The following is a 25,107-nucleotide window of genomic DNA, read 5'->3' as shown; positions in this document are numbered from 1 at the left end:
GAGCAACCTCATTGGTATTGTTTTCCCATATCCCCTTTAGAGAAAACATTTCCATGTTCTATTGATGCAGTGGGGAATTCTAGAGGGCTATTCAGTGATTGATGGGGAGATACAGATGAGTCCATTCACCTGTGTAGCTCAAGCACAAGCTCCTCTAAACTTCTGTATATTTAGGGTCATTTCTCCCAGGCGATCATAAAATGCTTGTCTTCCAACTACCTAAAGTAGTCCTCCTCCTGGCTGGTGGACCTCCAACCAGAAACAGCTCTAAACCAGTTTGGCCATGCATCCAGACCAAGCAAACTGGACTTGTGAAACCCTGCAGCAGGCAAGGTCCACCAATGAACCAGCCATCAATTACATTCAGAGAACTCCCACCTTTCTTCACCCCACATATTACATCTTTTTTCTGAGTATCTCTGTGTGCAAAAGAAGATCAGTCAAAGGCCAATTTTTCTCATATGACTTACAAAGAGTATAGAAGTGGAATGCCAGGACTGAAACTTAGTATCTCAGCCATCATACCTATGAGGTATTTCTGAGTCCCAGGTAGCCCTGGGATGAAAGCCTGTGCCCTTCTTTGCTACACAGGATATGGAACTCAATCTGACATCACACTGAGATGCAAAGTGGTGTCAGTTCCAACAAGAGGGCTCTCTGAGCCCCTACCTGGGAAATAAGGGCTGTGGAGGTGGCACCATAATTCCAACCAGAAGGATCAAATTGGTTAAAAATTCAGGATGCCTCAGGAACACCACCTTTTTTTTTTTTTTTTTTTTTAATGATAGTCACACAGAATGAGAGAGAGAGGCAGAGACATAGGCAGAGGGAGAAGCAGGCTCCATGCACCGGGAGCCCGACGTGGGATTCGATCCCGGGTCTCCAGGATTGTGCCCTGGGCCAAAGGCAGGCGCTAAACCGCTGTGCCACCCAGGGATCCCTCAGGAACACCACCTTGAAGTTAGTTTCTTCTTTCCTTGTCCTTTTTGAAGAACAGGACTATATGGGGCAGTCAGGGAGATGGCTCCAAAGAAATGATGCAAAGTGTTTTAAAGGAAATATTTTCTTGGAAGCTGGAAGTAGTCAGCAAGAGAAAATGCTTCAAGGTGCTGTCTTCAAGGGCTTTTGAACAGAAAACCACGCACCATAGAGAAGTTTTAAAAAGAGTCTATCTCTAAGATAGAGAATCATGGGATAGTTAGACCCTCATGTTTGGAGCAGGGAGGAAGATATATATCCACATATTTATATATACATACACACTAAACAGTTACTTGTAACTTACTTCTATTAACTGCTTTGTGTCTGTAAGTGTTGGTCAGAATTGTTTTATCCTTTTCAATGTTTGATTAGGTCTAATTAACAATTTTATTAACCACTTAAAGTTTTAATTTACAGAAAAATAATATTTAAATGAAATTGCATAACAAATCTCCTAAATCTTTCATGTCTATGGAAGGTGGGCTTTATGGAACACATCTATAGCACATAAAGTACATTTTATCCAAGTTTTCTGTGTGGAAAGGGCAAGGAAAAATAAGATTGGTCCTTGAATCCCGACCTCACAAACACAGCTTATAAGTGAAATGACACTTCCAAACATGGAATTCCAGACCCAACAAATACAATGTGTTTTGGGCTTAACAGACAAATGATTAAAAAGAACAGTGTTTTCTTCTGAAATTTTGGAGGGCTGCTCTCCATGAATCCTTTTCAGTTATGTTACCAAGTTAAGCATTTTGGTTCAAACATCCCCTGATTTGGTAATGCACAGAGTGAATTGTAGCCTCACATCTGTCCTGTAAAATGTCATTAAATAATTGAAATGTAATTAAAGTTTAAGATGTCACAGAAACTGTGCCAAGATTCATTAGACCCAAAAAATCACCTTCAGTGTTGATTTTGTAAGAAAACAATGGTAAATGAAATGCAGAAGTCGTTCTGAGTGACCTTGAAGTTCTTGGTTGGAAACTCAAGACATAATAACCTGTCCTTTTCCATTTATCTTAATGAAGGACTCTGATTATAATAGAGGCGGGACAGAGCTTGCATTTTATCTGCCTGAACATATGCCAGATTTCCATCTCCAGGTCTGTAACTGTTTGCTAGAATGATGGATTCATACTGTTCAGCTGGGATACGCTAGGATGTGCTGTAGTGACAACCAACCTCCAAACTTGGATGGACTGTTTTTATCTCCACCTTCAAATGCACTGTAGATTTGCAAGGAGCTCTGCTCCTCGTCTCCTCTTTCCAGGACTGATGTCATTCGAGCAGCCATCACCTCAAATAATGTTGTTGCTATGGTGAAAGGAAAGTGTTTCAGAGGACCTCACTGTGCTGGGAATTAAATGCTGGATTCTGAAGCAGCACTCATCACTCCCACTCCCAGTTTATTTGCCAAATCAATCACATGCCCCCACCCAACCCTAAGGTGGCAAAGAGATGCATCCACACGTGTTCTGAAAGCAGAGAGCCAGAAATCTTTGTTACACATCACTAATTTCCATCAGGCTGGATATAGGCTTCAGTCTAAGAAACAAGTACTGAGAAACGTCCAGTATAGAAAATGATTTAAAGTAAACCAAACTTATGTGCAGACTTTTTGGGGAAAAGAAGAAAGAGTCTGATAGAAAACCATAGGCTGAGCAAATATGCAGGCATCCTACATTCCAGGAAAGCCTTAATGTTGGGAGACTTAAAAGTCATTTAATTGCTTTTATGTGTGTGTGATTTCAAATGCTTAATTGCAACAGAGGAGAAGTAGTAATAAAATGACCTCATAAATATCCCTGAGTGCTGGTGACATGGAAGACATTCCTGAAACACATGCATAGCAGATAGGTCTTTTTTTTTTTTTTTTTTCTGAACAAATATATATTAAAAGGGAGAAAGAGAAAGATCCAGAACCTAGGAAATTTCCTGGAACCTCATAGGATTATCAGTATTTGTTGAATGAAAGAGCTCTTTTTTTGTAAAGTATGTTCTTACAGAGAAATTCACGTCCTTGAAGATGATGTCGAGAATAGCGCCTGCCTGCCACACAGTAGTTGCTGTTTTGTATGTATGTGCTATGTTGTGTTGAATTAATGATTGAATAAGGACAGAGCACAGTGACTGAAGGTGAAATAGGAGAAAGAGAGATACCGGAAAGGAAACACATGGTTTACCCAAACAAGCAGGGACAGTGGACAGAGGATCAAGCATGGAAATATAAGGATTTACAGAGAGGCAAGAGTAGAATCTTCTTCAACAAAGTTGACATCTGCTCTGTGAAAGCTAGAGCATCTAATGATAAATTCTTGCTTGGCCTTGGTCACAATTTCATTTCTCAATTTATAGGAGATGGGAGAGAAGCTTCTATTCCACACTTCTATTCCTTTTTCATCCAAACTACTAGTAACATAAGGGCACCTGGTTGGCTCTGTAGTTAAACAATCTATTCTTGATTTCGGCTCAGGTCATGATCTCAGGGTCATGATCTCAGGGTCTTGAGATCAAACCCTGTGTCAGGTTCCATGCTCAGTGGGAAGTCTGCTTCTCTCTTTTTCCCTCTCCCTACCCCACTTGTACTTTCTCTGTCTCTCTCTCTTTCTCTAAAATAAATAAATAAATCTTTTTAAAAAAGTTCTCAATGCAGCAGCACAAACTGCTTAAAAAAAGTACTAGCAATATAGAAATTTAAAAATAATAATCTTAGACAAAGTATTCTGCAAGCTCATTCTGCAATAGATTATAAACACTACATGTGGATTATCAGACATATATCTAGATTCTGGGAAGATAGACATCAAAACTATTCAGAAGAATTAAAGTTTTCACCCCATGGACAAAATTCTGAAAGGAAACGTGGCCCACAAAGGATGGAACATCATTAAAAAAAAAATGTACTTCTGACCATCAAAGAGCTATCAAAAGAACTCAGACTGGCTCCACATAGGAGCACTCTGATTAAAAAGGACATCTATAAAAGACACTATCAAGGTTATGTGACCAAAAGGATGACTTTTTTTTGTTGTTAAGAATGACGCATTTTTTAAGCATCATGAAAACCAAAGCCTCCAATGAACTAAAACCTATTGTAAAAGTCCAAAGTAGGCATTTTGTAAAAAAAAAAAAAAAAAAAAAAAAAAAAAAAAAAAAAAAAAAAAAAAAAATTTAAATAACAAGGCAGCAGGTGATAGACCCATTGTTGGATGTATAAACTGATAGTTAATAAACAATAGGCTAAAGAACCAGTTACTATTACTTTGCTTCATCTTTTTTCAGCCAGGATGGTACACTCTACTTTTAAAGGTATAGAACAAATAACTTAAAAAAAAACTTAACTACCCAAGAAGGTATAATGAATTTCGTGTGGGGGGGTGTCTAGTGTGGGAGATCATCAGTGCTTAGCTGCCCAAGGAGGCATGTCAGAATGGTTTTAAAGAATGGATAAGAGGGGTGCCTGACTGGCTCAGTGGGTAGAATGTGCAACTCTTGATCTCAGGGTCATGAGTTCAAGCCCCACGTTGGGCATGGAGCCTACTTTAAATAAGTAAGTTTTTTAAAAAAGAATGAATGGGAGTTCTTCAGACAGATGAGGGTAGGGTGGGGAGGGCAAAGATCCACCATGCCAAATAGCAAGGCACATCTGAAAACTAAGACTAGATGGGGAAGGATGGGCAGCAGTGTGAAATTTCTAAGCAATGAGTCAGAAGAGCTTTCAGTGTGAGAACGTGAGACTCCTCTGAAACAGAGAAAAAACAAGTGGGCAAGATTTGGCCAGAGGTACATCCCAGGGAGGGAGGAGGGGCTTGAGAAGGTGGTGAGTCTGGAACATTTGCCCCAGAACTGAAAGTAGAAGCTGAATAGGGAACTATAAAAAGATTACCAGAGATCACTGAGAGCCCAAATGAAGCTGCTGTTCAATGCCTTATAATAGCTCTGCTGTGGATCAGACTTGTTGTAACACAATTAGCATTTCCACACAAAAAGATACACAATTCAAGGATTGTGTCTTTTGCTCAAACCCCAGTAATGCAAGACAAGTAGATCTACTTTTATAGCCCTGGAGGTGGGTGTTCATGCTGGAGGTCACCAAGGAGAATGTTTGAGAATAGATGTGTGACTTAGTATTAATTCCAGAGCAGATCAAGGATGTTATGTCAGGTCTATACCTGTATCTGGGAACCAGGATAATTCTGTTGAGATTTGTAACATTAACCTAAAGCTTCTAAGCATTGATGCTTAAAACAAAGAGTGGGGAGCATGCTCCTGAAAACACAGACAAATGGAGAGACCATGACTGTGATAAATTAAGCACTGTTACATTATTGTGATAATTAGATTTTTGTTTAGGTTCCAAACATGCATGAATGTGTAGAAACTCTGCTATTTTTAATATCGGTTGAGTAAAAACCACTGAGAATTCATCTTATGGGGGAAGCAAAGAAGTCTTAATCTGACATTGTATCTGACATACTGAGTTGAAACATAGGCTGAGGGCCTGAGCCAGAGGGCCTCTAGATCTCCTGCTCTAAGATTCCATGACGTAAAAGGCCTCTTTACAGAAGGAGAGGAAGAAACGTTTATACTGAGTATCTGGGACAAGAGCAGCTCTATGGGATTTTCCTGAAAGGCCAAACATTGGTTTGAGCTTTATTAAGAGCTGTAAAGATACAGGAAGTCCAGTCTATAGGGTATTTCTTATTTTCAGAAATTCTGGCATGATTATTCAGTAACAATTGTAAGGATTTTAAAAAGCCTTATAGACCTTTTTATGATTTATCCTCTCTGTATTTGGTTTCAATAATTTGCCAAATCACCTCACAGAACTCAGGAAAGTGCTTACTCACAATTATCAATTTATTGCAAGGATATTTAAGAGATGCAATGAACAGCCAGACAAAAAGATAAATAAGGCTCTCTGCCCAGGAACCAGGGGCAGAGACCAAATATATATTAATTATGTCACAGGCACATGCACGCACACACACACACACACAAACATATACACATCTGTTCTCTAGTAAGCATGGGTTTTGGAGGTAGATATTAGCTGCATCACCTGGACAAGCTCTTGAAGCCTATTTCCTTGTCCAGAGAAGAAGGTGATAAGAATAGCATTTACTTCTTAGGGTCACCCAAGAGTGGAAAACAATGCTAAATATGAAATGCTTGTCGTATTGTCCATTTGTAATTACCATTTACTGACATCCCCTTCCTGCAGGCCTACCTGATGACAGCCTTCCAAAGAGGTTATCAGCATGATTCCCTTGGCGTGCTGGGCTGATTCTCATTTGATGTGGGAGTAAATCAAGTAAAATGTGATCTTTGTCTTAATTTTACAGGACATAAATGGAAAGGATAGGTAAATTTTTGCACTGATAAATTTCACATAAAAATTAAAACAGGAAAGTGGCAGAGCAACCTGTTTTCAGGAGAATCTTTCAAGATAGCACAAATACATTCTTAAAATTAGAATTTAAAATTGGATTCCATAAATGGCCTTCCATGGTATACTTCTTAAGATTTCTTCTCTATTTTTCATTAAATACAGGTTTATACATTAAGATCATACAAATAGTTATGAGGCAAATAATTATACTTTTGAAGGACTTGAAAACACTTTATTTGGAAGAAAAATATCAAGGAAAGCACAGTGAGGGATCCCTGGGTGGCGCAGTGGTTTGGCGCCTGCCTTTGGCCCAGGGCACGATCCTAGAGACCCAGGATCAAGTCTCCCACGTCGGGCTCCCGGTGCATGGAGCCTGCTTCTCCCTCTGCCTATGTCTTTGCCTCTCTCTCTCTCTCTCTCTCTCTCTCTCTCTCTGTGACTATCATAAATAAGTAAAAAAAATAAAAAGAAAAAGAAAAGCACAGTGATATACATTTTCAAGTTTCACAAAATGAGAAATTTCTAAAATGGTAATTTTTTAACCTAAATTATTTGTCAATGGATTGCTAAGGGTGACAGTGGATATTCTGGGCAGTGGTACCTGTGACCATCACAGTATTCAAGCATTTCTTAAATTTCCCTTCTAGAAGAATTTTATTTTAGCAGACTATGTTTTTAACATTTACTAAAATTTTTGTTTGGGTTTGATTAATTCATAAGGCAAGAGTTCCCATGAATATTATTGCTTTTTTTTTTTTTTTGGTGGCCATTCTATATGTGTCATTAAGTTATTTCAAATTTCACAACCCTTTTTTCCTTACTACATCTCTAGAATATGCCCTAGATTTTAAATTTCTTAGAACTGAAAAGACTCTTGAAAAGAAGAAAACTTTGAGCTGTTTAAACATTAAGGTGTATAAACCATGGAGTACTGAATAATATTGAAAATTATAAACTAATCTATGTCTATCATTCTAGGCCATCAGAAATCACATAATAGCTATTGCTCTAATCCCAATACAAAGTGGCAATGTCATTTAGACAAGACTGTGTTCAAATTCCTTGACAGTTTAGGTTACATATCAAAAGCATGAGAAATGGTGACAGATATCAATTATTCAGAAGTGAAAGCTGAAAGCAAACTCACATCCCTAGATATTATTATGCTGGGGAATAACATAAAACAATTTTTTAAAGAGATTTTATCTATTTGAGAGAGAGTGAGAAAGAGCACAAACAGGGGGAAGGGGCAGAGGGAGAGGGAGAAGCAGTCTCCCTGCTGAGCAGGGAGCACTATGTGGGGCTTGATCCCAGGACCCCGGGATCATGACCTGAACCAAAGGTAGATGCTTAACTGACTCAGCCACCCAGGCACCTCTAACATATAATTTTTAATATAGTTGGTTTGTGGATAAGATATCACTGAAATATCAGCTTCATAATACCATTTTTGACAGTTTTGGTTACTAAACAAGCCCCTATGTCTAAAAGACTAGCAATAATAGCCCCTAGGAAAATTTGTCAAATTATTGGGGAAATGTTATTAAAAACAAAATTGTCTTCTAGCACAGAAATCCTTTCCCCAAAGGTAGTAGAGAAAGAAAATGTTTTTATTATTGAACAAGCAATAAACCAGAGTGTGATGCTCATCACTGGCAACCCACTGAGATCCACAAACCCCAAAGATAGAAAGAGATGACATCCTTTTATAGCCAAGCATATACAACCCATTTGTATATTCACATAATCAAGAAACAATGTGTTTCTCAAAGACTGTGGCCTTGACAGCATCAGTTGTCATACATGGTCTGTTGTAACTTTACCTGCTAGATGGATGACCATCTGTATTACCTAATTGGCTTTATCCAGAGGAAAATACTACCTCCTCGTATCTTTATGACAGGAGATAATTTTGCAAACTGAAGCAAGGAGCCCACTGAATAGGCCCCTACCCTCTCACAGAGAGCAGGGAATAGGGATGTATGTCCTTTGGGGTTCACATTCCAAAGAGAAGGCTCTCAGGTTCTGAGAAAGACATTCCTGGGTCATAAAGCTGAAAAAAAGCCCTCCTACTCTTCAAAGGGATTTATATGCATTTCGAAGGCAGGAGAAATATGTGTACCATGACTAGCTTTCTAAGGCAAAACACTCTAAGTAAAAGGGGTAGAAAGGAATCTCTTTCCTTATTTTCCAAAGGACGAATTAAGCCTCTTATTTTAATGTATATTTATCTTCACAAAATGAAGGAAGATATTTCTATTTCTACCATCAAGCTGTATTTTATCCTAGAAGTTAAGCATAACTGTTGACTCAGTTACCAGTGTCTAAGTATCTATACTTAATATTGGGGTTTTACTATAAAAACAAGATTGGGGGGCAGCCTGGGTGGCTCAGTGGTTTAGCACCTCCTTCAGCCCAGGGCATGATCCTGGAGTCCCAGGATTGAGTCCCAGGTCAGGCTCCCTGAATGGAGCCTGCTTCTCCCTCTGCCTGTGTCTCTGCCTCTCTCTCTCTCTCTCTCTCTCTCTCTCTCTCTCTCTCATGAATAAATAAATAAAATCTTTTTTAAAAAAAGAAACAAGATTGGGAAAAATCCCGATACATTATCATTTACTTTTAGTAAAAAATAAACAACATGATTTGCCTTAATATCACATACATGAACAGGACCTTAAATTGTAAGTGTGATAATTGTTCTTTCCTATCATGAACATCAGCATGTGTGTGTGTGTGTGTGTGTGTTTATAGTGTGTGTGTGACTAGGTAAACACTCATTAATGAACCTTTAATGCTCTTCCAGGATAAAGGTAAGATTTGCAAAGCAACTAAAACAGTGTTGCAAAGAAACGGATTAAACTAGGGGAGATGTGTGAAAGTCAAGCTCATTTTATCTTTCAACATTAGATTAATCACACCTAAAAGGATGCTTAATTGAACTAAAAAAAAATCTTTGATTAGAGTTATCTTAATGATAATTCCAGTTGACTTTTCATGTGTAAATCAAACCACAGGGTGCTCAGAAGATGTTAATTGGCAACGAGATTAATCATTCCTTTGGGTTTAATTCACTTGATAGGAATCCCTCTCCCCACTCCCTGAGACAGCTTCCTCTTAAGCACCATGAGTGAAAAGCAATGACAAAATAAAGATCGTATTGTCCAATAGTAAAGAATTTTTCTCTGTCCTATTATGTATTTCTCAGATGTAGACATGGATCAGGTTGCCCTAAATTTGAGTGCTTCTTGGGTACAAATGGTTCACTGTCAGACACTAGAGGGATTCCCAGAATTTCCAGGTTCTAGGTTCAAGGACTTTTATCAGCTTGGATCCATCCACTGATCTCATCTATAATTTGGCTAAAAAATTCTAGTCCTCCCATAGAGGTGCCTATCACTAGATGCCATATGTGCGAGGCTTGTGCCTATGGTGTATATGCACCATTGCATGTTGTCCTTCCAGAAATACTATAAGTGAATTTTCACAGATGAGAAAATGGAGGCACAGGTGGACACATGGTAGCCACATGGACAACAGGTGGTAGCTAAATTACCCTAAGTCACATAGTATGGCAACAGCAGAATGGAAGTTAAACCCAGATCAGGGCAACTTCAAAGCACATGCATGAGAAGGCACTTCCACAAAAAAACCATGGCCAGTGAAAAATCAGTTGAATTAAATACTAGGTAAGGTCTTTAAGCTATGCCCACCTTAAGAAAAATCACAGAAATACGTGTTAAATATTAATCACAGAAGTGAGGACTTAGCTCCATTAAGGCCAAATGAGAGCTGTAGATAATTAGAAATGATTAGGTGTCTGCCTTGCTTTCTAGGATTTCATTTGTGAATTTAGAGGTTTCTTCCTTCAGGAAATTTTGGTGGATAGCTTCTCAGGAGAGAAGCATCTTTCAATCACCCTCACAACTACTCTGAGTCACAGTTTGCTGCCTGCCCTAAAAATATTCCAGAATGAAAAAGGCATTTCTCTTTTATGAATAAATGTCTCCTGGGTAATAGAATGTTGTCATTTTTTTTAAATGACGCTAACGTCCTGTTAGCTTATCTAATTTTCCACTAAGTGAGCTTAAAAAGAAACGGAAGAGGAAGGTGCTTTCTTTCTTGGTGTAAATGTATTTAAGTTACAGTACATCTATTGAGTTAAATAATCTGAAACCAGCCCCAGGCTGCAAATGTGCCACCAAATCCCATCAGGCTCTTTTTGTGGAGGAGTAGCCACATGGACAAGAAGAATGCCAGTGCCCACCTTTTGCTTCTTAGCAAAAGGTATTTCTACTTCTGTAGAAAACTTCCAAGATCCTATGATAAGTTCACAATGAACTACAAGACAAAAATCACAGAGTGGAGGTGCTCTGCACAGAAACTTATACAGTCACATGTGAGAGCCATTCGGGAGGACTGAAACACAGGAACTAATATTAGGGAATACTCTGAGATCAATGTTTTCCATCACTAATTACTGCCATCTTGCCACATAAATATGCTCTTGAAGAATAACATCAGAGTCATCTGGTTTCCTCAGCCAAGTCTCCACTGGAGAACTAGTGTGAGCTAGATACAGTACAAAAAAGCAAAAAAAAGACTGGAGAAGCCAGCACATATGTGCATAAAAAGGAACTGGTCTGTTTAGATATTATTTATCTCAGGCAAATATGCATTTATTCGGAACTTATCACATCCCTGTTCTAGGACCTGAAACTAAAGACCAACAATCCTTGGGGTCTCTCACAGTAGATTTATGGCAAAGGTTCTCAATCTCAGATTCAACTCAGCTTCACAGAGACCTCCTAAAAGACTAGGGACAAATTGTGTATGAACTTGTGTGCGTAGATTTGGATGAGTGAGTTTCCTAGGGGACCAGTCATAGCTTTCATCAGTTTCTTAGAAAAGAAAATTACGATTCTAATAAGTTTTGAAACTATATTATATAGATATTTTTGTATATAAATCCAGCAAGTTGGTGAAAACAAAGGACCAGTGAAAGCTCTCAGTGTCTTTGATCATTGGAGTTATAAACATAGAAGAAGTATCTATTGTTTGGGAAAAAAAAATTTCAATCTTTTGTCTCAGACCATGCTGGTTGCTACCCCATAAGTAGAGACGACTATTAGAAAAACTGTGAAAAAACAGAGTGGCAAGTAACAATAAGTTCACTTGAGAATAATAATCAGGCCTCAACCAGGGAAGTACAGAGAATCCCTGTGTCTTGATGGAATTTGGGAAATTCCACATGAATATTATTTGATTTGTGTCCCCTTCAGCCCCTAAAAACAGCCACCTTAAGTTGGCTGCTTCATCTCTAATCAAGCAACAATATTACATCTTATCTGAGCCAATTTGCCTGCTGAGAATTTGGAAGCTCCCCGCATGATTCATTCTGCATAAAATCATTTGGTTTTTGCTCGCTGTAGATAATTGGTTCTTGGCAACAGAACTTAAACTATTTACAGTCCAAGTCTGTTAAAATGACATTGAAATTTAGCTTAAACAAACAGAATCAAAGTTAAGGGTATGTTTTCTTAATACTGTTGGTTGTATCTGTTAAAATTAAATTTTATGATGCCTATAAAGATCTATGGTAGAAATCAAATCCATTTGATGTAGTCTGCATAGGAAGAAGGAACAAAACTGAGGGCCGGAGAAGAGTCTGCCTTCTTGGGGAGGCATCCACAAGGGTGAGTCAGTGATATATAGTTTAATTGCAGGTATACATACCACATCTCCCTTATCTACTTATCTATTGATGAACACTTGGGTTGCTTCATATTTTGACTATTGTAAACAACGGGTATTTGTGTCTTTTTGAATTAGTGTTTTTGTTCTCTTTGGGTAAATACCCAGTAGTGGAATTACTGGATCATATGGTAATTCTATTTTTTTAAAAGATTTATTTATTTATTCATTCAGAGAGAGCGAAGAGAGAGGCAGAGCCACAGGCAGAGGGAGAAGCAGGTTCCCTGCAGGAAGCCGGATATAGGACTCGATCCTGGGTCTCCAGGATCACACCCTGGGCTGCAGGAGGCGCTAAACCACTGCGCCACCGGGGCTGCTCGGTAATTCTATTTTTAATTATTTAAGGACCATTCATACTGTTTTCCACCATGGGTGCATCAGCGGATCATCTGCCCATTTTTTATTTGGATTATTTGTGGTTTTGGTTATATAAGTTTTTGAGGTTATATAGATTTTTGAGTTATAGAAGATCTTTATGTATTTTGGATATTAACTGCTTATCAGACATATCATTTGCAAATATTTTCTCGCGTTCAGTTGGTAGCTTTTTTATTTTGTTGATGGCTTCCTTCCTGTGCAAAAGCTTCTTATTTGATGTAGTCCCAATCATTTATTTTTGCTCTTGTTTCCATTGTCTGTCAGGTAGTATTTAAAACAAAACATAACATAATAAAATCTAACAATTTACTGTCTACAAAAGAAGTCTAAAACAGATACATTCAGAAAGTTTGCATGTAAAAACATAGAACTGATTGATATAAATGCTAATAAAGAATCAGTGAAACTAAACTTGAAGCCAAAGAACATTCCTACTGATAAAGAGGTTCATTTCAGAAGGGTAAAAGTTTCTATCTACCAGGAAGATATTAAAGGTTTAAATTTAGAAGCAGCAAATAATATTGATTCAAAAAATACAAAGGAAAAATTGGCAGAACTAAAAATGAGAGGTAGATAAACCTATAACTATAGGAGGAGGTTAAAGTACATGTCTCCTGGTACTTACAAAATAGGCAGACCACAGATTACTGATTTCCAGAATATCGAACAGCACTATTAATACATTGACTTATTGGGCATATATTGAACATTGCATCATGTACAGAATGGGAGCCTAATGCTCTTTTTTGGTACCTTGGCAAAGGGAGTTTCCTAATAATTGGGAATAGATATTTTCATACAGCAGTCATATACAGTTTGCATATAGTCACAGAACACATAGAAAATAATAATATTTACTCAGTTGTCCCTATCTACCTCAAGCCCAGCTCAATTTCCCCACAGCCTGGGGAGATCAGTATCTCTGAGCACCTTTAACTAACTCAGGGTTGTCAGTGGCACAGTTGGAAGCTGTGGCATAAAGGATGCTTGCAGCGGTGGGAGGGGGGGCATTGAATGTGGAGGTTCAGGTCTTTGTGCTCAGGTATGGTCACAGGTCACCAAAAATTAATACCCTGTGTTTAACCCAGAAAACCCTAAAATGAGTTGCTAGGTAGTAATCTCTATCTTCTCCTTTTATGGTAAACAGACTCTAGCATGTTCCCAGTGATGCTCCCCTTCTGATGTTCATTCCTCTAAAGAGTCTCTGCCACAACACATAGGGCGAGCTTGTTAACCCAAAGGACACTGCAGGGGCAACTGGGTGGTGCAGTTGGTTGAACATCTGACTCTTGGTTCAGGTCAGGTTGTAATCTCATGGTCATGAAATAGAGCCCCACATCAGGCTCCATGCTGAATGCAGAGTCTACTTGAGATTCTCTCTCCTTCGGCCCTTCCTGCTCTCTCTCTCTCCCTGAAATAAATAATAAATCTTTTTTTTTAAAGACATTGCAGCAATGATGAAGTATGACTTCTGAGGCATTGCACTTTTCAGCTTGTTCTCTTTCGGATTACTCACCTAGGCAAGCCAGCCAGCATATTCTGAAGACACCCCAACAGCTGCATGGAGAAGTGTGCACAGTGAAGACTACAGGCCTTCCACCAACTGCCAACACTAACTTTCCAGCCATCTGTGTGAGCCTGCTTGATCACAGACCCCCAATTTCAGTCCAGCCTCAGATGCCTACAGCTCCAGTTCACCTCTTAACCACAACTTCATGAGAAATCCCAAACCAGAACCACCCAGTGAAGATACTTCCAAACTGCTGAACCACAGAAACCGTGAGATAATATTTATGTAAACATTTTAAGCCTTTGAATATGAAGGTAATTTGCTACACATCAGTAGATAACTAATGCAAAATAGAACATGACATCTTTTCAGCTCTTCACCCAAATTTCAGGGTGTAATATTCCATGTAGATTTAGAACCATACCACAAAGTCTGGAAGTTGTATTACATTCTCTTAAATTTCTTATGGGCAGGAGCAAAAATGTTCCAGAAGGGCTTGTGGAGATTGTGGCAGGTGTAGCCATGGAGCAGAGGTGACCTGAAGCTCCTTCTGCCTTGCCAATGACCTTTCCATACAAAGGCTGGCATTTTTTTTTTCCCTCAGCACTGTTTCCCAGGTGAAGTGATTGTTGTATAACCACCAAAGCATCTGTGTTGCCATAGTGATGGGCATATTTGAAGTAAGAGTATCCAGCTCTATGTGAGGTGGGTGGAGGAGACCGCTGGAAAAACCTGCAGAGGCTTCTGGAGGATCAGGCCTGCGTGGGTGGGAGGAGCAGAGAAATAGAAAGACGAGTTTAATCTATGACTTAAGAGACAGGCAGAGTCCAAAGCAGAAAAGTGGACCTGATGTCCGATTCCCAGGGTGAGGGTGGGCCTGGGTACAGGAGAACAAGTGCAGATCCAGGACCCCAACCATAGTAGAGCAGAGGCAGGAACACAGCACCTGCGCGAATGAAACATGAGGGGTGGACTTCCCTTGAACTGAGAGGTGCTGCCCTGAGACTCATTTATAGGAGCGCAGCAGAGCTTCTCAGGTGTCCAGAGAGACCTGGATGATTTTCCGAGGCTCCTGATGAAGCACAAAAATTACCTAAATTAGGGCCATGAAATAATAATGTATTTTACATGTTTAGATTTGCCAAGCTTGTATTTTAACAAAAAGTAATGCAATGTGTGTGATACTTGCAAGGTGATTATAGGTTTTATTTAAGAGTAATGGCTGGTGTTTATTTATTATTATTATTTTTGAAGATTTTACTTATTTATTTGATACAGAGAGAGAGAAAGAGCGCAAGTAGGGGGAGCAGCAGGCAGAGGAAGAGGGAGAAGCAAGCTCCCTGCCAAGCAAGGAGCCCAAAGGGGGGCCCAACGTGGATCCTGGGATCATGACCAGAGCTGAAGGCAGACCCTTAACAAACTGAGCCACCCGAGTGCCCCTGGCCAGTGTTTAAATCTAAAGCTTCTAGTGACTATGGGGTGCTGGGACTAACAATGCCCCTGAAACACCTCGTCAAGGAAGTCTTGGGTACCAGCTACATGGAGCAAGGCCAGCCTGCCATAATTTAAGGCAAGAGGCTGCAACAAATAAAAGCATTTTATTCCCCCTGAGTCCAGGGGGAATCAGGCCCTGAGAGGGATGCCTGGAGGATGAGGGGCCGCAGAAAGAACAAATAGAACAAATGCTATTCCCAGTACTCTGAGGGTCGCCAGGGAAAAGCAGAACAAGTCCCACCCCAGGTTCTGTTTCTCTGCAGCCTGACTTCATACTTCAGTGCTGTGTTACTTTAGACCAGCAATTCCATCCCTTTCTACATCTGTTGCTTTTCCTATTGGAAATGGGATATGTTTCAACCCCATGAAGAAACCCATAGGCAAATGTCAGTAGAATCATCAGGTGCAGGTTTTCAAACAGTGTCCACTCACTTGGCAATTCAAAACTATTTTTAGTGCTGTCAGTAGCTAAGCATAATGAAAATAATCTCTGCCCTATAGAGAATGGTTTCTGCTACATTTCAGAATCAGCAGGAAATATTTCAAGTCATTTCACTGGGGTACTTCTTTTGCTTGGTTCACGTCAGAGACAATAAGATCTTTGCTCTCCCCTTGCAGTGAAGATAAAGGAGCAGGTGTTTCTGAAGGAATGAAAGGATGGGTCTCCAGATGGGCCCTGTGCCCATTGCTGTTAACACTCCAGCATTTCCTGCTTCCCACAGGGCGAGTGGCCTCAGCAGCAAGGGCCGCCTCAGTGGGCTCCCCAGGGAACGTTGCCTTGTTTTCAAAGGCCTTTACAAAGGCCCTAAATGCCCAATGATAATAGCTATGAACTTTTAAAATATGCAATGGAATATAAATGTCACATTAATAAAATAATGCTAACCTTTCACCATTATATAAGTGATTTATTTTTTTAAGGATTTTATTTATTTATTTATTTATTTATTTATTTATTTATTTATTTATTTGACAGAGAGATAGAGCACAAGCAGAAGGAGCAGGAGAGGGAGAAGCAGACTCCCCGCTGAGCAGGGGCCTGATGCAGGGCTCCATCCCAGGACCATGAGATCATGACCTAAGCCAAAGGCAGAAACTTAACTGACTGAGCCACTCGGGCACCCCTATATAAGTGATTTAAATTCTAAATTAACTGGAACAGCTCGTGAATCTGTACATTTTCTCCACAGAGTTTTTATAAGAACATTTGAAATTTGATGTGATTGGAGGAATAGATGTTTATTTATTTACATCACAAATCCTCTTTTTAAAAGATTTTATTTTTAACTAATCTCTACACCCACATGAGGCTTGAACTCACAACCCCAAGATCAAGAATTGTCCACTCTACTGACTGAGCCAGCTAGGCAGCCCTACATCACAATTTCTTTGAACTCGTTCTGTTATTTGTAGGCAACAAGCTTGAGCAATGGAGCATAGGCAGGGCCCACAGCGGCCCCCTGGCTGAGTTGAGACAGGCCCAGCAGGCATCCATCTCAAAATATCCATAGGCCCTTAACTGGACTATGGGCTACTTCCAACCAGGCATGGGTACCAAAAAAGAGAAACTCCCATACAGCCCCATACCTCCTCACCTTCCCCCTTTAAATATAACACCTACCCACTGCCTCCTGGCAGACAGCCTCTCCTCTGCTGTCTGCCTGTAGCTCCCTTGCAGTGCATTTAAGAAACTTCTATCTCCTGTTTCTGCCTTGGATGAATTCTTTCACCTCCCCTGCCACGGGCTTCTACCTACATTTGGGCGTCCCCATCCAATTGACAGAGACACCACATTATCTATAGGGTTTATTTGGAGTGTGTGTTCCAGTAAACACTCACCCCACTGTGCGCATTACACACACACACACACACACACACACAGGTCTGTCTCTCACGCAGTTATTTCTGGTTATTTCGATGGAATTAACTGTCATGACATCTTTTTGGTCAACACAGGGGGAACTCAGTCTGAAACTTGTGGGTGGCTGGGAAGCTTCCTGAAACAGCTGCCACATACTCTGGGCTCTGTGGTCCACAGTTTGTTCTGGTGGCAGCGATTGGGGAAGTTTCTCTTCTTAGATCATCACATGCTTTGTTCCAGGGTCCTCTGCATTTTGCAACATGCAATCACAATATCTTGAATTCACATTGTACTTTGGGATCCATAAATCAGAAACGACTTTTTACCTTTCTTGGTCATGGTGCTTCTTGGTTCACCTCATACTACACCGCCCACCCCTAGTCTGCCTAAATGTAATTTCTGGAAGGTAGGCTTAAATTCTTTTAAGTTTTACAATGAAATTCACAGATATAAATATTCTTTCTGCATTCTAATCTATTCCAAGTAGGTGACAGCAGATCCTTGATTCTGGAGGCATAATGCAATTAGACATCTCTTGTTTAATTCAAAGTGAATCCTGAGAGTGTATCAAAGTCCAAGGTGAGCAAGTATCAGGGATGCTGCTAGTTAGTTCACAGAAATGCAAAGCAGATCTGTTTGAAAAGCCTGGGCAGCCTGGGTGGGTCAGCGGTTTAGCGCGGCCTTCAGCCCAGGGCGTGATCCTGGGGACCCGGGATCGAGTCCCACTCGGGCTCCCTGAATGGAGCCTGCTTCTCCCTCTGCCTGTGTCTCTGCCTCTCTTTCTCTCTGTGTCTCTCATGAATAAATAAATAAAATCTTTAAAAAAAAAAAGCCTGATGACTTTCCTACAGATATAAATTTTCCAGGAAGTGGTGACAGGGAACAGAAAATGATGTCTGTTATGGTCACTTAAAGTCACTTTGTAGAATACGATGAGTCTCCTTTTCTCAGTCTCAGATAACTGTGTGGGCACAAGTAGCAGGGGGCAAGGGAAATCAGGCCCCTGAAGGCTTCTTAATTCACAAGGCTGTTCAGAGGAGTCAGGGGGATGGTGCTTGTGGAGCACATAGCCAAGCCTGACTATGCTGAGCCAATGTGAGTTAACTGCAATTACCGTTTAATGCACGATAAGGATGAGTGAGCCAAACTCTGTCTCCCTGTAACTTCCAACAACCTGAATGCACCTGCCCTCTGAAGGTGCACGTGTCAGCCTCTTTTCCACCTGCTACCCCTTCAGCTGTGTCCTCTGCACTCTGCATTGTCTCCAGTGAGGGGACCGTATTTTCTCTGGTAACTCACTGGTCACACACTGTGCCAGGTGCTGGGAGTGCAGAGATGGATGAAAACTCTGTCTGGTCATAGAAGGCCAGAGGAGGGGTCTGACACAGGGAAGATGGTGCAAGAAAGGAGAACCATGGGAACATGGGAAGGGCTCCTGAGCCAGGTCAAGGGGTAGGGCATTGGGGAACCTGGGCAATCTCCTCACCCTCACCCCCATCCCTGGGGAGAGGACCACTGAGCTAGGCTTGCCAAGGGAGCAGGCATTTAATGTGGGCCCGCATTTTAAGCAGACATGATTATGTGCCAACAGCCTGAGGGCCATAGTCTGTGTCTTTCGAGTGAAGTTGTGGCAAAGAGAATGGCAGGAGAGAATATGGCTAGCCTGGCCAAGACAGGGAAGGAGTTCCTGGAGGGATTTCTGCAGAGAAGCAGCACGATCTGACTGGGGATGGAGGTTCCCGATTAGAAGCAGGCAGCCTGGTTTGAGGCTGGTGCAGCAGTCCAGTGAAAACAGGCCTGTTCTAAAGCGATGGCGGTAAAGATGGAAAAAAACAGTGTCCTTTCTGACATATGCTTTCCAAGTGAGATGTGCTCTGATCACCTATTTATAATGCAAACTGCTTCCTTCCTGGCATTTCCCATCCTCCTGACCCTGCTCTGTTTCTTCCCCAGAGCTGTGATCATCTCTCATAAATTCTATAATTTATTTGTTTTGCATTTTGCTCTTCTCCCACTAGAAGATGCAGAAATTACTAGACTAGGTAATGTCACAAGTTTTGCACTAGTGGGTTGTAAGCACCTTACCAACATCTTAGCACATGATGGGCACCTAATTCATACTTATTAATATCATTTGAATATATGAATGTCTGCAGGCTTAGGGCAAAGCCTATCAATTTAGAGGCTTTCCAAGATGTAGAAAGATACCAGCAATAAAGAAGGGTGATTTATCAAGAAGGGATCAACCTTCATTCCAAAGTTTTCACCTAAATGGGCCCTTTGATACTTGGGACTTTGGAGAATAATATCTTCAGGTGGGACAACAATAAGTGCTGGTGGAGAAAGGTTTATATCAAGGCTAGGAGTCCCAAAACTCTGGGTGGTCACAGGTACATGAGTTTTTATATCCCCCATGTGACTCTAAGGCACAGCCCAGAAGATGAGGGATGACCTCCAGACCTAACCCTGGCGTTCGCACCACATCAAGCAAACTCCTAGGATCTGGGGACAATTGTTATGCAATCTACACAACAAAACGTGACAATAACAAACACCACAACCACAATCCTGAAAAACAACACCACTGACAAGGACAACAACACACAAAACACGTTAGGTTTATATTCATACATCTATCCATGCAACATCTCTGTAAGATCTGGAGCTGAGGTACAGACTTGCACAATTCTGTGGGTTCTCCTAGAGGCACTCTGTATAACCAGCCCTTGTTCCCCCAGGCTAAGTGAGAGCTACGGCTCTTGCTATGCACTCCCATAATCCACCCTGTACATACCCAATCAAAACTCTTGTCACATCTAAAAGAAACAATTTCTTGTTTAGTGTCCAACTTCTCAACTCACCAACTGTGACCTCCATGAGGCAAGGACTCTGTCTTGTTTCTTCACTACTACACACTCAGGAGTCAGCAAATGCCTGGCACATCAAAGAAATTCAGCATATGTTAAATTAATGGAGAAGTGAACAATGAGTGAATGAAAGTCCCCATTTTTCACTGTTTTCAGAACTATTGTCAGGATCACCGAGGCATTGAGCTCCCTAGGGGTGAAGGTTAATGCTGCCATCAGTTCTGGGCCTCTGTGAAGCACTCTGCATATCTATCTTGAGTAGCATGATGCCATACAGATAGTAAATTAAATATAAGCCTGCCTTTAGGATGGGATAAGTAGGACTCACTCCTCTGGCCCCAAAATATCTAGTACCAAGCTTTATGAATAACGTATAATCAAAACAAGTCATTGAATGAAGAGATGAACATTTTTCCTCATGGCAGGATGTGTATGCATTGTGACCTAAAGAAAGCCACGGATAAAGAAACTCAAAAGCAGAGATCTCTAATGATGGTAGTTAAGACACTGTGCCACAGTTTGGATGCTGTGGAGGGTAAAGAAGACTTTCTGAGGGCCTTTGAATCATTAACTTGTTTATCTGACAAATATTTATTGAGGACTGCTCTGGGCATTTAAAATATGTCAACGAATCAGACAAAAATCCATGCCTTTCTGGAGCTTATATTTCAGGGGATACAATAACAGTAGATATGATAAATAAGTAAATTTTATAGTATGTTTAAAGGACATGAGTTCTCTGAAAAATATAGAAGTAGAGCCTGTGGTGGGGTCTGGAGGTTAGGAGTTAGGATGATATGAGGTGTTGTAATGTTCAGCTCAGTGGTTGGGGTGGCCACGGTGACTCCGGCTTCTGTCCATGAGGACAAAGTCAATCTGAGTAGCTGGATTTGCACCAGGAAGGCTTCTGTGTGCTTGAAAAGCATAGCTCGAATCCATAGTACCAAAACATTTGTTCTAAATTGAAGAGAAAGGCAGGCGATTAAAAACTTCAAAAAGTCTTAATTAGCCTTGCTTACAAATACTTAAGGAAATAGAGCAGAACAGGAAGAAAGAGTAATTTATTTGATTTGATGAATATTTGCTATAAGCTTTAATGTGTGTTTTGGGTAATTAGAGGTTGGTTTCATTATAAGCCATGTTTGTTGCCATTTAAAACAGACCATTCTTAATAAAAAAGAGTGGGTTTGGGAAGAGCCACGGGCTGGGACTGCCTCCGTGGACTGAATGGAGAGGCAGGATGAGCCCAGGTCTATCCTCCGTGGGGCAGTCTGTGGAGGGCCACAGAGGAGGGGCATAGAGGAGAGGCCTAGGCCACAGAGGAGGGGCCTAGTCCCCCAGAGGAGGGGACTAGAAGCCTGTGGCTAGCTGTTACAGAACCAGAAGATCCAGTCTGAGATGAATCATGACCCACAATTTCTCTATGGGTCCCTCCAGAAATTATTGTTTTCCATTGTCATTGCATGGAAAAACATTGAATTGGAGGAAAAACAGACGAGCTCTAGTTAGGGGAAATAGGCTTTAATTTAGTGAACATGGTGGGAGATAGTGACAGGGCAAAGAAGATGCCACAGAGTAGTTCCCTGCCTGTGAGCTCAGAAAAACCAGAGTTCACATTTGAGGCAGAACTGTGCAGGCACCAGAGCTGGTGGCCAGGCTTGGGGCCCGAGACTTATGTTAATATTATGCAGAGAAAAGTAACTTATAAATGAAGAAAGTACTACTTAGAGGCTGTGTTTCAACTAGATGGACACTGGAAGAAGGTTTGGTGGCAATATGAAGCAGTTATGTTCACAGAAAGATTAAGGTCATCTAGGATTTGTCTTGAGATGCAAATAAAAGGAATTGTATTGAGCCACTAGATCAACACATTCCTTGGTGCTGGGGTTCTGCTGTTCTTGATGTGGTCATGGAGTAGATAAACCAAGACTTCAAAGGAATCACATGGCCCTGGCTATCCTAGTGGATTCTACACCTTCAGAGAGAGAGAAACTCATTCTCCTGGTACAGTGACATTTTGATAAGGGGCACTTTTACTCACTTAACCTTAATTACCTTAATTAACCTTAATTACCTACATTGGACTTTGCTACTCCCGAGGAAATTGAGCCATGGACATGGGTAAGGATAGGATGAGGAGAGAATTGAGAGCACTAAAACTTCTTGTTTCACACCTATATAATATAATGACTTGAATAAACAATGGATCTTAAAGCAAAGTCACTGAAGAGACTTTTTAGATTTTTGAATAAAATACATTGAAAACTCTAAGTAGTAGCTATGGGCCTATCAAGGACATGGGTATTTTTAAAGGAAAGCTCCAGCTCCATAGAGCTTTTCATTTTTCTTGAATTTCCCAGACAAATAAGACATAACAAGAAATAGGCTGACTTCTTCTTTCAAAAAATTTTATCTATTTATTTATTTGAGAGAGAGAGAGTGTGTGTGCATGAGCAGAAGAAAGAGCAGAGGGAGAGGGAGAGAGAGAATCTGAAGCGGACTCCCCACTCAGTGCAGAGCCCCATGTAGGGCTGGATCTCCTGACCCCAAGAGCATGACCTGAGCTGAAACCAAGAGCTGGACGCTTAACTGACTAAACCACCCTTGTGCCCCAGAAATTAACTAACTTCTATAAACTTACCTGCTCTATTTATTACTATTTATCATTTATTATTATTTATGCATATTAATGGTAGTTTTAAATATACAACTTATATATTCATTTTTAAAAATCAGAAAAATATAGAAAAGTAAAAATAAAGAAATAAATATCACTTGAAGTGCACAATTCAGTGGCATTTAGTAAAAAAAAATAAATATCACTCATAATTCAGAGATGAGCACTGTTCTATTTTGGTGTATATCTTTCTGGACTCTTCAAAAATCTTATCTTAATATACATATTATTTTATGACAATGATAACTGTAAAACAGATGGTAAGTAATTTCCTATAAGTCTATATCATATGGTTTTTGATCATATATAATGGACACCCGAAGAGAGCACTATGCTTAAAAACTAGGAAGAGATAACTAAAAATAATCATTAAAAAGGTCTGGACTAAAACTATAAAAAATTTAGAAGAAAACATAGGAGAAAATGCCCCATTGCATAATGGGGTTAGGCAAAGTTTTCTTAAGCAAGATGTAAAAAGCATGGATCAAACAAAACTGCAACAACAAAAAAATAGATTTCATGAAAATTAAGAATTTCTGCAAAATAGATATCTCACAAAGAGTTTTTATCTAAAATATATTTTTAAAACTACTCAATTACGTCACTAATCATCAGAGAAACACATGTCAAAACCACAATGAAATATCATCACTTCATACTTGTGAGAATGGCTAAAAATAAAAAACACAAGAAATGTAAGTGTTGGTGAGGATGCAGAGGAAAAAGAGCCCTCATAACACTGTTGGTGGGAATGCAAACTGGTGTGGCCACTGCAGAAAGAATATGAAGTTTCCTCAAAAAGTAGAACTCCCCTACCATCCAGAAATCATGCTCCTGAGTATTTACCAAAAGAATACAAAAATACTAAACCAAAGGAATACAGGCACCCCTATGTTTTTTTTTTATGTTTATAGCAGTATTGTTTACAATAGCCAAACTATGGAAGCAGCCCAAGGGTCCATTGATAGATGAATAGATAAAGAAAAAGTGGAACACAAGGGAATGTTATTCAGCCATAAAAAAAAAAGAAATCTTGCCATTTGTAACAACATGGATGGATCTAGAGAGTATAATGCTAAGTGAAATAAGTCAATCAGAGAAAGGCAAATACCATATGATTTCACTCATATGTGGGATTTAAGGAATAAAACTAATGAACAAAGAAAAAAAAAAAGAGACAAACCCAAAACAGACTCTGTAACTATGAAGAACATACTGATAGTTACTGGAAGGGAGGTGGGTAGAAGAATGTGGATCCCCTGATGGGGATTGAGAGTCCACTTACCATGATGAGTCCTGAGTCATGTATAGAATTGTTGAATTGCTATGTTATACACCTGAAACTCATAAAGTACTGTATGCTATATGGAATTTTAAAAAACTAAATAAAACAGAATATAATAACCAAAAGAGAGCAAAATAAAATATATGATCATAAAAAACACTTGATTATAAGAAGACAAACAACACTTACACCCCACCGAGAAATGGACAAAATATTTGAACAGACACTTAATATAGGAAGATACATGCAGATCATTAGGCATCAGAGAAATACTAACTAAAACCACAAAGAGATACCACTATACTAGAGTAACCAAAGTCAAAAATACTGAACATATCAAGTGTTGACAAGGAAATAAAACAACTGGAATTCTCATACACTGCTGCTGGGAATGTAAAATGTATAAAGTTATACATATACTAATCATACAGCTGAGCAATCTCACTCCTTGGGTATTTACCCAAGAAGAATGACAATACATGCTCATGAAAATACTTGTAAATGAATGTCTATAGCATCATATTCATCACAGCAAAAAAATGAAAGTGATTCAAATGTCTATCAGCTGATGAGTGAGTTAACAAGTTACATAATAATCATACAGCAAAGGAATAACATGTTAAACGCACAACAACATGAATGAATCTAAACGACTTTGTGCTGAGTAAAAGAAGCCAAACATGTGAAAGTACATTGTCCGATTGCCTTTATATGACCTACGAGAAAAGGCAGGGCAGTTGGGTGCTTGGGGACAGTGGTCACAAAAGAGGATGGTGGCTACATGACGGTGTACAAACTGTACACTTAAAAAGATGATTTTAGGGGCACCTGGGTGGCTTAGTCAGTTAAGCATTTGACTCTTGATTTTGGCTCAGGTCATGATCTTAGGGTTGTGAGATTGAGTACTG

This window comes from Nyctereutes procyonoides, unplaced genomic scaffold, assembly GCF_905146905.1.
Source record: "Nyctereutes procyonoides isolate TBG_1078 unplaced genomic scaffold, NYPRO_anot_genome, whole genome shotgun sequence".
Classification (NCBI taxonomy): domain Eukaryota; kingdom Metazoa; phylum Chordata; class Mammalia; order Carnivora; family Canidae; genus Nyctereutes; species Nyctereutes procyonoides.
This window is presented reverse-complemented; position numbering follows the sequence as displayed.